This window comes from Drosophila rhopaloa, unplaced genomic scaffold, assembly GCF_018152115.1.
Source record: "Drosophila rhopaloa isolate 14029-0021.01 unplaced genomic scaffold, ASM1815211v1 contig_2, whole genome shotgun sequence".
NCBI lineage: Eukaryota > Metazoa > Arthropoda > Insecta > Diptera > Drosophilidae > Drosophila > Drosophila rhopaloa.
Window position 1 is genome coordinate 10,898,065 of NW_025335083.1, and position 12,423 is coordinate 10,910,487.

Below are 12,423 nucleotides of genomic sequence, written 5' to 3' on the forward strand. Positions count from 1 at the left end.
CCCCCTGAAGCCCTGAAATCGAGACGGGGATTCCATATGCCTTGTTCAGGCAGCAGTTCATTAAACTGACACTCTAATTGGAGTTTGAAGTTGACGGAGCTTCGTAGAAAAGCAGAAATATATATATACATATGTATGTAATTGGTGTTTGGGAAGTTGTAGAGTTCAGGTGCAACAACAAGCAGCGACAACTTCAAACAACCAAGTGCAGTGTCAGCTGTTGTTTCACTTTCACTTTGGCGTTGGCGAAAACACTTGCCGAAAAAGCTACAAGGTGTTAAAACACCAAGCCGAAGAAGCCAAAGTCGTTAAATAATAATTCGGTTGCGTTATTTTTAGCCCAGCCACTGAACCCGTCGGCATCGCCACCACCATCTCCACCTCAATCTTAATCTTGATCCAAGTCCAAGCCCAAACGTGGGTCGCCGCCCACACACTTTATGCACATTATGGCACATTTTCCCTACGCGTTCACATGGATTTGTTTTTATCGTGGAAATTAAATGATAAAACATTGTGACAGCTGTGCAGTGGATGCACTGGATACTGCAGTGCCGAGTGGCATTTCCACCAGAGGCTCTGCACCACTGAAGAGGTTGACAACAAATGTCAGTTAAATGCTTCCAGCGTTTTTGCCCCTCAATGGAGTAGGACCCTTACATCATTTGCCGAAGAATTGCAGCTGCAATGTTTGTTGCACTGTTGCAGCAGCAGATTGCAGTTGCCGCTGCAGTCGCAGGCGTTGAAGGTTGAGAGACATAATTAATGGGAAAATTATGGAAGAGGTGGAAGTCAAGTGTGCCCAACTGGTAGATGGCTATACACTATATAGTGTCGAAGGAAATGGAAGCTATCAGTTAATCAAATAAATTTAAAGACTTTAAATACATCTGATAAAACTATAAAATTAGATTTAAATTAAAAAAATTGTTTGCTTCATATCTGTAGTATACAGTACAAAAACAAATAGTAACCAACATTCCTTTCTTCATATAAACGTTAAAAAACCATAACATCTAATACTGATTTATTGATAAATTTTATTGTTCAACGTTATTGGTACAATTTAAAGACATGTACTTAAGACATAATATTTAATGGCGAAATAAATTGAATTTTTATGAATCACAATAAAAATAATATAGAATAATATAATTTTAATTTCTTCAAGAAATCATGAGTGTTTGTTTTATTTATATGCGCAAATAACAGTTTCCGATAAATTCCATTTTTATGAATCACTATAAAAATCACAAAATTCTTAAATAATATAATGTTGACTGTCCAATAAATCACGTATTCTTGTTTTAGTTAAATGCGTAAATAACAGTTTTATACAAAAATCAGTTACAAACTTTAGTCATGGCTTTGGTGAGTACTTAAAATAAATGTGTGCAAATTCTGAGTTTAAATAAAAGAACTATGAATTTTATATCTCACGAAAGAGTTTTTTTTGTAAGCATTTGAATGTGTTTTAGGTCTATAAAAACTAATAGAAGCTGGCATCATTAGGCTCAAAAACAAAGGCCCCATCTACTAATCACCATACTTCGCAATTACGAGCATAATTACAGCCTATATAGGTGGATATCAGGCGACTTCTAAGCAGGAACCATCTTCATCTTCGAGTCCCGTCTTGTGAATTTTCCCATGCAATTAGCTGGGAAGAACAGAACTGGGAACCCAAAAGGGAGTATCTTTAGATTCGGAATGTGCATTGTGGATGGTGAACTGAACTGAACTGAAGTGAAGTAAAGCAAAGTGTAATATGCCAAAGGCGAACCGCCTTCGTGGCTATTTCTTCGTTCCCCCACTTTGCATACATCCAGTATAAATAAATGAGACTGTCTTTGTTGAGGGTGCGCCTGTTCCCAATCCGCCAATTCTCACCGAAAAAAAATAAAACTAAAACAGAAAAAGAAACTACTCCCCATGGCCCGAACTCGGGCTAATATCAAAGTTGAAACCACGGACATGCAATGCGGCAATTATAAGGCAGTTGCCAAAGTTCCAGTTCGGTTTTTGGCCAACCAAGGGTTCTCCACAACAGCACGGCAACACGCCCCCTCACCATCATTGTCAGTCTTGTCAGTTTAACCTTTCGCCTGACCTCCATGTTCGTAGAGTTACTGTACTAGCACTAGCTGTTGGTTCTCATCGGCTACTTTTTTTTTGTTTTCCCTGCCTTCCTTTTTTATTTGGAGCTGTTTGGAAATTGTTTTTCAAACAAGAGCTGTTGAGTCAGGCGACATTAATCGAAGGAGGGGCGGATTGTCTGCCGAGGTGTGAATATTTGAATGCACTTTGGGCCACAGCGGCAATTGGCGAGTGTCCATTCAAGTGCAAAGTACTCGAGTTTATGGCTGTGTAAAACTATCTAAAGGTCAGGCTATAAAGGGAATTAACCTAATTACATTAAAAATTATCGGAATAATTTAAAATTTGAATTCTATTGGAATAAATGTAGAAAACAGATCAACGTCTCTATTCTTCGACTAGAAATATATGAAATGGGTCTATGTTGGCTTAAATGAATTATAATTAAATTTCTAAAAGAAAATTATATGAAAATGCTAGAAATTAATAATTTTATCTCCAAGCATGTTAATTTTTTCTCCACAATATCTTAGATTTCTGTAGAGTTTTTTAAGCTTAATTTCTTGAAAATGTATCTGAGTATTTATAATTATATTGAAAAAGAATTTATTTAGATAAATATTTATATATATATAATATGCCACACAGAATTTGAATTGTTTAAATTAAAAGTCCCTATTTGCTAAGAATAATAACCAAATATAAATGCGTTTTAGTTTCCTAACAATTTACAACCGCTTTTATCAGGGGAACAAACTTTTATCCGGCAAGTCGCGAATTTCAGGTTGTTATATTTATGTGCAGGTCTCTTGCCATCCTCCATTATGAGTACCCATTGTCTCCTAACCATCTGGGGGAATCATAAACTCCTTGTCTGGCCATCTGCCCTCCACTCCTCCTCTTCCTCTCTTCGTGGCCAGTCGTCTTCGCAAGTCGGTCCTAAGTCTGCGATCTCCTACTGTTTTCTGTGGTCTGCCCACTTGACTTGACCATTTCCTAGTCCGCTGGCTTTGGCGTTTTTCAGTCGCTATCAGGATTCACATTTTATGCAATTGTTTCCATAGAAAGAATGCCGTGTATAAATACGTGTATATATAGAGATATATATATAGGCAAACGACAATCGGCAGCGAGCATACAAGTAGCTCTCGCGACTTGGCCACTTCTCCCGGCTATCTGGTCAGTCGTGATCAATGTTGGCAGCAGCAGCAGCAACAGCAACAGCACAGCAGCAACATCGCTGCACCGCAGCAACATCGGCAAAAAATGCGACGCCAATGTAAAGCAGCATAAAACGGTCGGAACTCTTTTTTCTAGGGAGGGATAGGGGGCTAAACAACGTTGACAAGGCGACGCTGGCGACAACGATTAAAATCTCTGGGGAACAGAGCTCACACAAAAAAAACAAAAAGAAAAATAAAAATAAATGTATAAACAAAAAACAGCAGAGAGACAGACAATGAGAACTGGAAATATTTTTGTAAATTACAATGCAATTTTGTGCCACACAAAGGTTCGGTTTTTGCTTCTCGTTCTCCTATTTTTGTTTGCTCGGCCTGGTCAAAACTGTTTCGGGCCCATTAAGCACTTTACATTCGATGTGGCGAGATCAAAGTGGCTGAAATTTATGGCCGCAGATACTGAGATACACGGGTCCAAGCCAGAGACCTGGCCCACAGGCCAGTGGGTTGAAGGAAACCACATTGGCCGGCTGGGAGCAGGTTATACAATTTTAGATTTTCCAGTTTCTTTTGCCAGGCATCCAAGTCGGATGACAGGGGGAGGGGGCAGGTGGGCAAGAGGGGATCACCTGTGATAAGGAGATGGCAGGGGAGGCCAATGAGTATGCATGTTTGACCCAAATTCAAGACGAGCGTCGAACAACCAAGAGAGAATTATGAATATGAGCAGTACACGGGAGGAAATATAGGGTTTTAAATAATTCAAAATTAGGAATATATTTGACTAGCATCAAGAAAAGAAATACTATGGTTCGTCACGAATTTGTATTTTATAAAAATATCATAGAGTATTTCTGGTAATATCAATTTAAGTTAGATTATTAATTTTTTCTAATTTAAACAAGTGTTCTATTGCTCGCCATTCCAACTAACATTACTTAACTTGTGTAGTTTCAATATTATTCCTAACTTTACTTTACAATTTTTAAATAAGATAAAGTAAAAATAGGTTTTGCCTTTTATTAAACTTATTAAATTAAGTAACTATTATTAAAATTGGCAATAAAAACTAGTTTCTTCTTCCTCAAAAACTCTCCCAAAAATCCTTGCTGCAGCATGTCCAATTTTTTACAGTGTGCCACACATGCTGCATGTCATCTAATAATTGCGTTCTCAGCTTATCAGACACGGTGTCGTCTCCGCACTTAAAAAATAGGGGAAAGTGAATGGGAATGAGAATCTCAATGCGAATGCGAAGGCGAGTGTGAATATGAGCGTAGTCTTAAGTGCGGTTCGGTATTTGTAACCGTCTTGAAATAATATTTGCACATTTTGCCAAGACCGCCTGCAATTAGCCGTCGACATGATTATCAGGCAGGTGATTCCCCCGCCCTCAAACCTTTCCCCTTTTCCCACCTTCTTTTTTTTTTGAGGTGCATGTTGCCTTGTGGCTCAGGTGAGTTTGCTTTCGTCGTTTTCTTGTCTTTTGTTGCCACCGACTCGTTTGCCTCGGAAACTTTTGTTTGTTTCGGCATAGACGTGCGAACTGGGTTAATTTTCTATATATATATATGTATATATATGTATAAATCTATGTACAAGATATAACTATGTTGGTGCTACAATTATTGTTTATGTTCATGTAGAAAACGGCAATTCACACGATTCGCAACGCCTAAAATTGTGAATAATAACAATTTCCCATTATTTTCTTTCTTTGTTGATACCATAAATATATTTACGACTGGCTTTTGGTCTGAATGAATGTACGAAAGAGGCCAATATGCGATCTGTTGAGAACTGATAAGACAATTATGAAGTTGAGAATGTGGGGCACTGAGGCAAGCAATACCAGGAAAACCCCTAGAGCAACAGAAATTTTCATGATTCATTTAGTCAGAATTAATGTATATATAATCTATTTTCTTTTGGTTTTGTTTTTATTATATTTTCTAATTGCATCTATCCCCATGTTTATTTTCACCTAAATTTGTAGTTTCATATCTTTCTTTAACACTTAAAATTTCATTCAGTAACTAGTTTACTACTCATAGATCGTTTTCCTCAGTGAAAAATCTTAGAGCTCAGAGTCATTATATCTCCGCCTTCGTGTTCTCATGGATCCATGGGAACCTATTTTGCCAATTCCCAGTTTACCCAACCCATCCATCAATATCGAATGCTTCAATCAAAACGCTTAATGCAGTTCCGGTAGGTTCTCGAGTCCCAAGATCGGACCGGGCCACCTAGAAAAGCCTTCTCAACTGGCCAAGACACAAGCACTCTTTTAAAGACAGGCTTAGAAGGAGAGATCGGAGATAGCGATCAAAGCCCTACAGCAATCAATGGGCAGCAAGAGCCAGCAGATCGGCCATCAATATCAAACTCAGACTCAAGATTCGAGATCCAGGCGTCACAACAACAACAACGCATCGATAATAATCGATAAACAAGTTTGGGGATATTGGAGAGCGAGGTGGAGCATAATCCCTAACAGCATTATAACGGAACCCGAAACAAAACGCTAATTGTACACGCCTCTAGAACATGACTCAAATCAAAGAAATTGCCACGGGGCCTTAGCCTACAAAATGCTATATATCAATATTTGGGCATCTGCGGATCGAAAAGGGGGTGGTGATGGCGATGGCGACGATGAGATAGCACAAAACGCTGGCGTTTAATTGGGTAATTGGCTCAAGTACCGTACGTATTACCACCGGCGGACCAAAACAGAAATTGAAATACTCGCACATGACTGCAGATCTCAACTGAACTGAACTGAGCTGGCCCCTCGAAATCAAACGACCGCAAACACGTGGAGAAAATATATGGCCAAAACAACGGTCATAAAAGCGGGCTAAGCATCGTTATTATATTGCTCTTATCTGTGACATATAAAACAACAGTTGTGACATCAAAACTATCAGACATTAAATTAAGTGTGGAGTAAAAAATGTATTTTAATGGACATTCGGAAAGTGTCTAATTCCATGTCTGAACCAAATTGGCAAAATAAAATTCGATAATAAAATAAATATAATTAAGAACTCAGACATGATATTAAAAGAAGCTGTATTATAGATAAAACTATTATTAACCAAAATTAGGAAGTGGCATTGCTAGCCCAAATCGATTGGATTTGAAAGTAAGCTAAAGCACTAAGCAACATAAATATAAAAAAAAGATTATTTGTATCCAAATACAAATATATTACCTAAAAGCAAAATACAAATAAAGCAAAAACTTATGGAATTAAGGTTTATTAATCTATTAATACGCAATTTTTTTTTATCTGAGTGCAATTTATAATATTGTATTTTTAAATAGCTGCTATCTAAGCTCGAAATATTATTGAAAATTGCAATAACCGGGATACAATTTTCTCCCCGTGCAGCGGCAAGAGCAACCACTACACCACTAATGCCACAAAATTGCAAGTGTGCCTATGAATTGAGCCTGGCCAGCGAAGTCGGGCCTGGCAAATAGAATAGAATGGCTGGTGCCGGGACTAACTCGTGACTGGCAACCAGTTGCCAGCGGTTTCCCATGACGGGCTCTAAACTGGACGCCAGCAGCAGCAACTCCTTCTCTATGTGCAGGCAGGTCCCAAAAAAAAATTAGATATATATATATATATATTTATACACGCTGTATATATCCGTGTATATATGTAGGAAAAGTAACTGTTACTCTCCCAAGTGAGCCAGCAACTTGTTTGGCGTCTTCTTTCCATTTTGCTCAAAATATGGAAGGAGTTGGCGAATTCCGGATACTCATTATTAAGGCAAAGAAAATGTATTAGAAATTGGTTCAGCTATTGACAGATCCCATCTAATTTCTCTTATTTTATTTATTAAGTCAAATATTGCTCTTTAATATAAAAATTATAAAATACAAACTCTTTAAGACCTCCGTTTAATAAGTCGTCGATTTAGAAATCATAAAAATCCTAACTTAGCTTCTTTAATATATGAGAAAATTTTGGTAATAATACAAATTTAACTTTACTTTAGTAAAAATGTATGTAATCGTAATGTAATATTTTAAGATACCATCATTACATTTTGCAATTTATTTATTGGAACATTTAAAAATTATTAGATCTTAAATTTTGGTTATAGCTATATGAACAAAATTGGGCCACCCAAGAGCCGTAAACCTCTTTTCAATTTTCCTACAATTTTCTAGCCCACCCATTCTACCCCCAAAAATGGAAAAGGGTATCACAGAAAGACTGGTTCGTTTTTGGAGTGTTGTTTGGGGGCCTTAAAGTGGCAAAGCAATTGAACAAGTGAGTGTCTGGCATTGGTGTGTTTTCTGTATTCTGTGGCCTGGGACCTCAACTGCATCTCGTCTTTGGAGGCTGCTGGGCCGGCCCATTGAAGTGATGTTTTAATGAGTCCTTTATCACGTCCATGTGCCACGGACTGGCAGGCCCAGAAATGGGTTTCAATGGGTTGGGTTTTTCGTCCAGCGAGAGCCACGAATTATGGCTTCATTCCCACAGAGAAAACCCAAGTGCTAGTCCAAGTCGTTTGCATTTATTCTAATTTCGAGTGTGGCCCCACTTGAGTCACTCCTTGTGGATTTTGGGTTCTCGAATTTTCATTGTTTACCTAACGGTCATCGGAGGAGAGGGGCAGGGGGAGGGGGAAGGGTAGCGGGGTGATGGCGATGGGCGGTCATCGGCGGCAGGCGTCAAATATTGACATGCATTCAATTCAAATATTGAATGTTTGTTTAGGCGCCCAAAAGGGTTAAGGTTTGAAGGAGATGCACTTATAAAAAGTATTAAGAAAGTTTATATAGTAAAAAACATTTATTTTTGTGTACATTATATCTTTTAAAATTATTATTTTCATACGTTTAAGCCATTCATTACAGCAAAAACTAATAAAAGGGTACTCCTTTAACAAAAACTATGAAAGTGTATTGTTGTCTTTTAAATTCTGATTTAATTTTTAATATTAATAACCACCACAATTTTAGAATAGATCAATTACTTTTAATCCGCGAATGCAAATAGTACTGAACAATATTATTTTTTAAATAATTAAAGTATTTTACCTATAACAGTTCTAAAAGCAGTTTGGTAGGTATAGTAATACAGAGAAGGAATTTTCTTGGATTAAATAAATCTTTACATTAATAAAAAGTTGTATACTTCAAGAATGAATTTCGCTCAGTGTGATTATGCTAAGGGAATGGGTAAAAGCACGGCGGTGCATGCAATTACAGACGTTCGTGAATACAATTGCTCCAGAGAATCAGCGCCAAAGACAATCCCGTAGCCCCAGCTCCGCCGAGCCATGAAGTTTGCCTCTTGGCTGCCTCTCAAACTTTTCCCCCATATACCATATCCCATATCCCATTCCCGACTCCACTCCCTTTTCAGACCAGCCATCATCTCCATCCGCAGGCCCGAGAACGTTTAGTTGATCGACACTTTTATGTTGACGTCGTGCGCGCGTTGTCATCGTCATCAACATGGTCATCATCCCCATCCTATCCCAACCCATTCGATCCCCATACCCATACCCATACCCATTTTCTTGGCAGTTCTGGTGCTGTGCCTGCCATCCATTGATTGATTCCCTAGAACAATGGGCCATGGAGCGATGCGCCTGCGTCGTCACCAAGGCGAACAGCCAACCGGCGTCGAGTGGCACAGTGGGGAAAAATTCTTATCGGGGGGGTAGAAAAATGGGTTTTCCCCTTTTTTAGTTTCATAAACCAACTGTTGAATACAACTATATGGTTGAGGAACTAATCATTTAGTTTATTATTTAATAATTTTTAAACTTTCTGACGTTATCTTATTGCATTGCAGGCCAATTTTCATCAAAATTTAAAAGGATTGATTCCCCAAAAATCGGTTTATGTTTTAACTCCTAAAACAATTTGACAACTGAAATAATATTTTTTTATTCATCATACAAATACAATCAAATACAAACGCTGCTTAATATAATAAGGTTGACTACGTCTTAAATACTTGAATTTTTCCATGCTCAAAATCAAAATATATACATGTTAAATAATTTTGTTACACTGTGCCATGTTTCGCCTATTATAAATGCGTAGCCATAGCAGCGAGTCAGATCCAGAGTCGTAGCTTTAGACGGAGTCAGAGAACCAGAGCCAAAACCAGAGAACCAGACGAAGCATAAAACAAACGGCGAGGCACTCAACCAAGTCGCCATCCAGAGGCGACTCATTGTTTTTGGAGCTAGCCAACGGCGGCAGCAGCAACCAAAGTTGCAAGTGGAAGTGGCAACAACTGTTGCTTGTTGCTGGCGTTGCTGTTGCTGCTGCTGATGATGTTGCTGCTGCTGTTGTTGCTACTGGAGCATAAGGTACGACTACACCGGGACGAACTGAACCCATAAAAGTACGGGCGGGCCAGTTAAATGGAACAGGTAGGCCAGCTGTTCACGCTCTGAAAAAGCGATGACTTATTTCGTTGGTTTTTTTTTTATTTTTTAGCCCAGAGTTGAAGCCGGAAAAGAAGGGAACCTGAGAGCCTTATTTCATGCAAAATATTTACTGTAAATAATTGTGCACGCTTTTGGGAGTTAATATTTGCTCGAAGTACTCAAATATCTTAAAAGACCTCGATCTCACACCGCAGTTTGCATTGGTAATTGCTCATCGACGGGCTGTGACTTCACTGTTGAAACATTTATCCCTATCGATGGCCAGACGTTACCTCATTTTCTAGCCAATTGAAAATAAATTTGAAGTCTGCTACGAATCCCATTACACTGGCCTACCACTGTGTCTCGCCCGATATCTACGAAAATTTAGGCCACGGCTTCTGCACATCGTGTAGTTATCTATTTTGGAGATATGAAAACTCTTTGCACGAGACTTTTAGCAATGACAACCAAAAAGGGGTTTTCATAATGAAATAATTGTTTGTTTGGTGTAATGAATTGAGAAGGGAAGATTAGCTGTGGAGGTTAAAAAAGATACAGATATTAATATCTAAGGCATAAAGCTACGTATTAAAAATATTACACAACCTTGTGCAAACTAAGTGAATTAAAAAATGTGATGTTTAATTAGTCACCAGATAACAACCTTGAGTGACATACAAAATTACTAGGTTTTGTTGTCTGAGTAGAGCTACTTTTATTTGTATCACGTAAAGCTAAAGGTTTAATTAGAAGTACAATTACAAAGAATGTACAATTAAGTCAATTATATTTAATAGTAGTATGTAACTTTTTATGAAATATTTATAGTTCCAAATCATAACCGTCTATGTTAATGTGAAGAAGTACTAAATATTCAATTTAATATATTTTAAGAACAAAATTTTATATTTTTAAGTAGTCATAACATTGTTACAAATGTAAGTGATATTTACAAAATGTTCAAGCTTCTTGTGAAATTACATAATTTGACCTTTATGATTAACAACCTTGATTGAAAATGAATGCGCCTTTATCCGAATTCGTCTTCCGGCATCATTAACTTCTCCCAATCAAGCTTAATTATGCCCTGCCCTATTTCGAGTATTTTGCAATTTGCCCCTATAACCCAATTAAAGGAAATTAGAGAGCCAAAAAAAGAGATATTAAACCCGCCTGTCAAGAGAAGTAATCCTATTTGGCGGCCTCAAAAGCCGTCAAAGCCACCGATTCCGACTTGGATTCCCTCGGGTAGTCGGCGCACCCAAATAATATCGGAAACCCATAAACCAATTACAGAAATGCCCCCTATGCATTGTAAATTTTAGGTTCCCTTCCCGTCAAACTCTACGAAATGCTATTTATGGCAATGCAAGCGCAACAAATGGAGCTGGCCAAGCCCTTAAATTCGAACTTATTGATGGGATGGGGGTACGTACTTTGAAGGTTCGATTTAGTCATTTTGCTCTGTTTTTCCCCCGTACACGCAGTGGAGTGTGGCGAAGCGCATCATAGATTGACTCACTATCTGGGATATGGATTACAAATTTCTAGGCGACCTTAGTGGGCTGGGTAGACCGCAGAAATTCGCCACCGACTTCCTAGTCCGCATCCCCGAAAGGCAGACAGCCTGTCATTCAGTCAGCTAGTCATTCAGTCAGCTAGTCAGTTAGTCAGTCTTTTTAACTAGTCAGCCAGTTAGTTGCAGATCACGAGTCCGGAAAAGCGATGAAGACTTCTGCGGTTAGTGGGGCTGCCTGCCAGCTGCAATTTGTATCCATAAACATATCTCTTTTCTATCTTCAGCGCGCAGCGAGTATATGTGATCATCAATTTTCGTACTTTGCATAATATGCAATGATGATGTCTGCTTTGTCATATGATAGGCATAGGCGCCATAAGTTCCGCATCGCTTGTCGGTCCTTTGGGCAATTGCATAACCCCAACTTGGGCATATCGCCATGGCTTTTGGAATTGCTATAGCAAATGGCTATGGGAATGACTGCGGCCCAAGTCGCGGGTCTGTCCCAAAACAAAGGTCAAACATGCTTAAAGTGCAGTTTCGAGCGGAAAATGTCACTGCACGCGCTGTCACTCTTAACTCTCAAGTCTTTGGTCTCCGGCAATTGTTTTTTCCACTCAATTTCAATTGTAGTCGGGGGCCTTAAACAAACAAATGAACATTTTTGCGCATTGCTGCAGTCGCACTTTTAACGCCCATTTTTTTTTGAGGGGGAGGACTGACCTTACCAGCGACAACCCACCACCCCTTGGATAATTTTTGCAATTGTTGTATAATAATGTCCAATTTCAGCTCGTTTCGGTCGCTGACGTGCCTCTTGATTTAGTGGATCGCCATTTAGGGGACTCACGATGGGGTGGCCGAGTTAATTGGTAAATATTTACTATATTTATTGCGTTTCGTTTTCGAACCCTAGCTAATACTTCCCAACTTTAGTAGACTTTGAAATAGTAAAAGCTTTTACATGCCATTTACTAGGAACTAGTGTAAATAATAGAGAGAAGAAAATATTAAATTGTGGATTTTAAATGAGCAAGAAACTGTAATTGAAATAATTGCTTATGCCATGCGGATAATCGTAATTATTTTATGGTTCTACAAGACCAAAATACAAACAAATCTTTTAAAAAGCATGCTTTTGGCTTTATTTTGAATTAAATACTGTTCTTTATGTACTGTTCTTTAATTTATAGAATCTTATTCA

At 38.4% G+C, this 12,423-nt stretch overlaps 1 protein-coding gene across 5 annotated transcripts in view; it reads right to left on the bottom strand.

Moving 5' to 3' along the window:
* Window positions 1-12,423, bottom strand: part of LOC108039040 (protein spire) — a 43,389-nt gene that overhangs the window by 17,063 nt on the left and 13,903 nt on the right. The window lies entirely within an intron of this gene.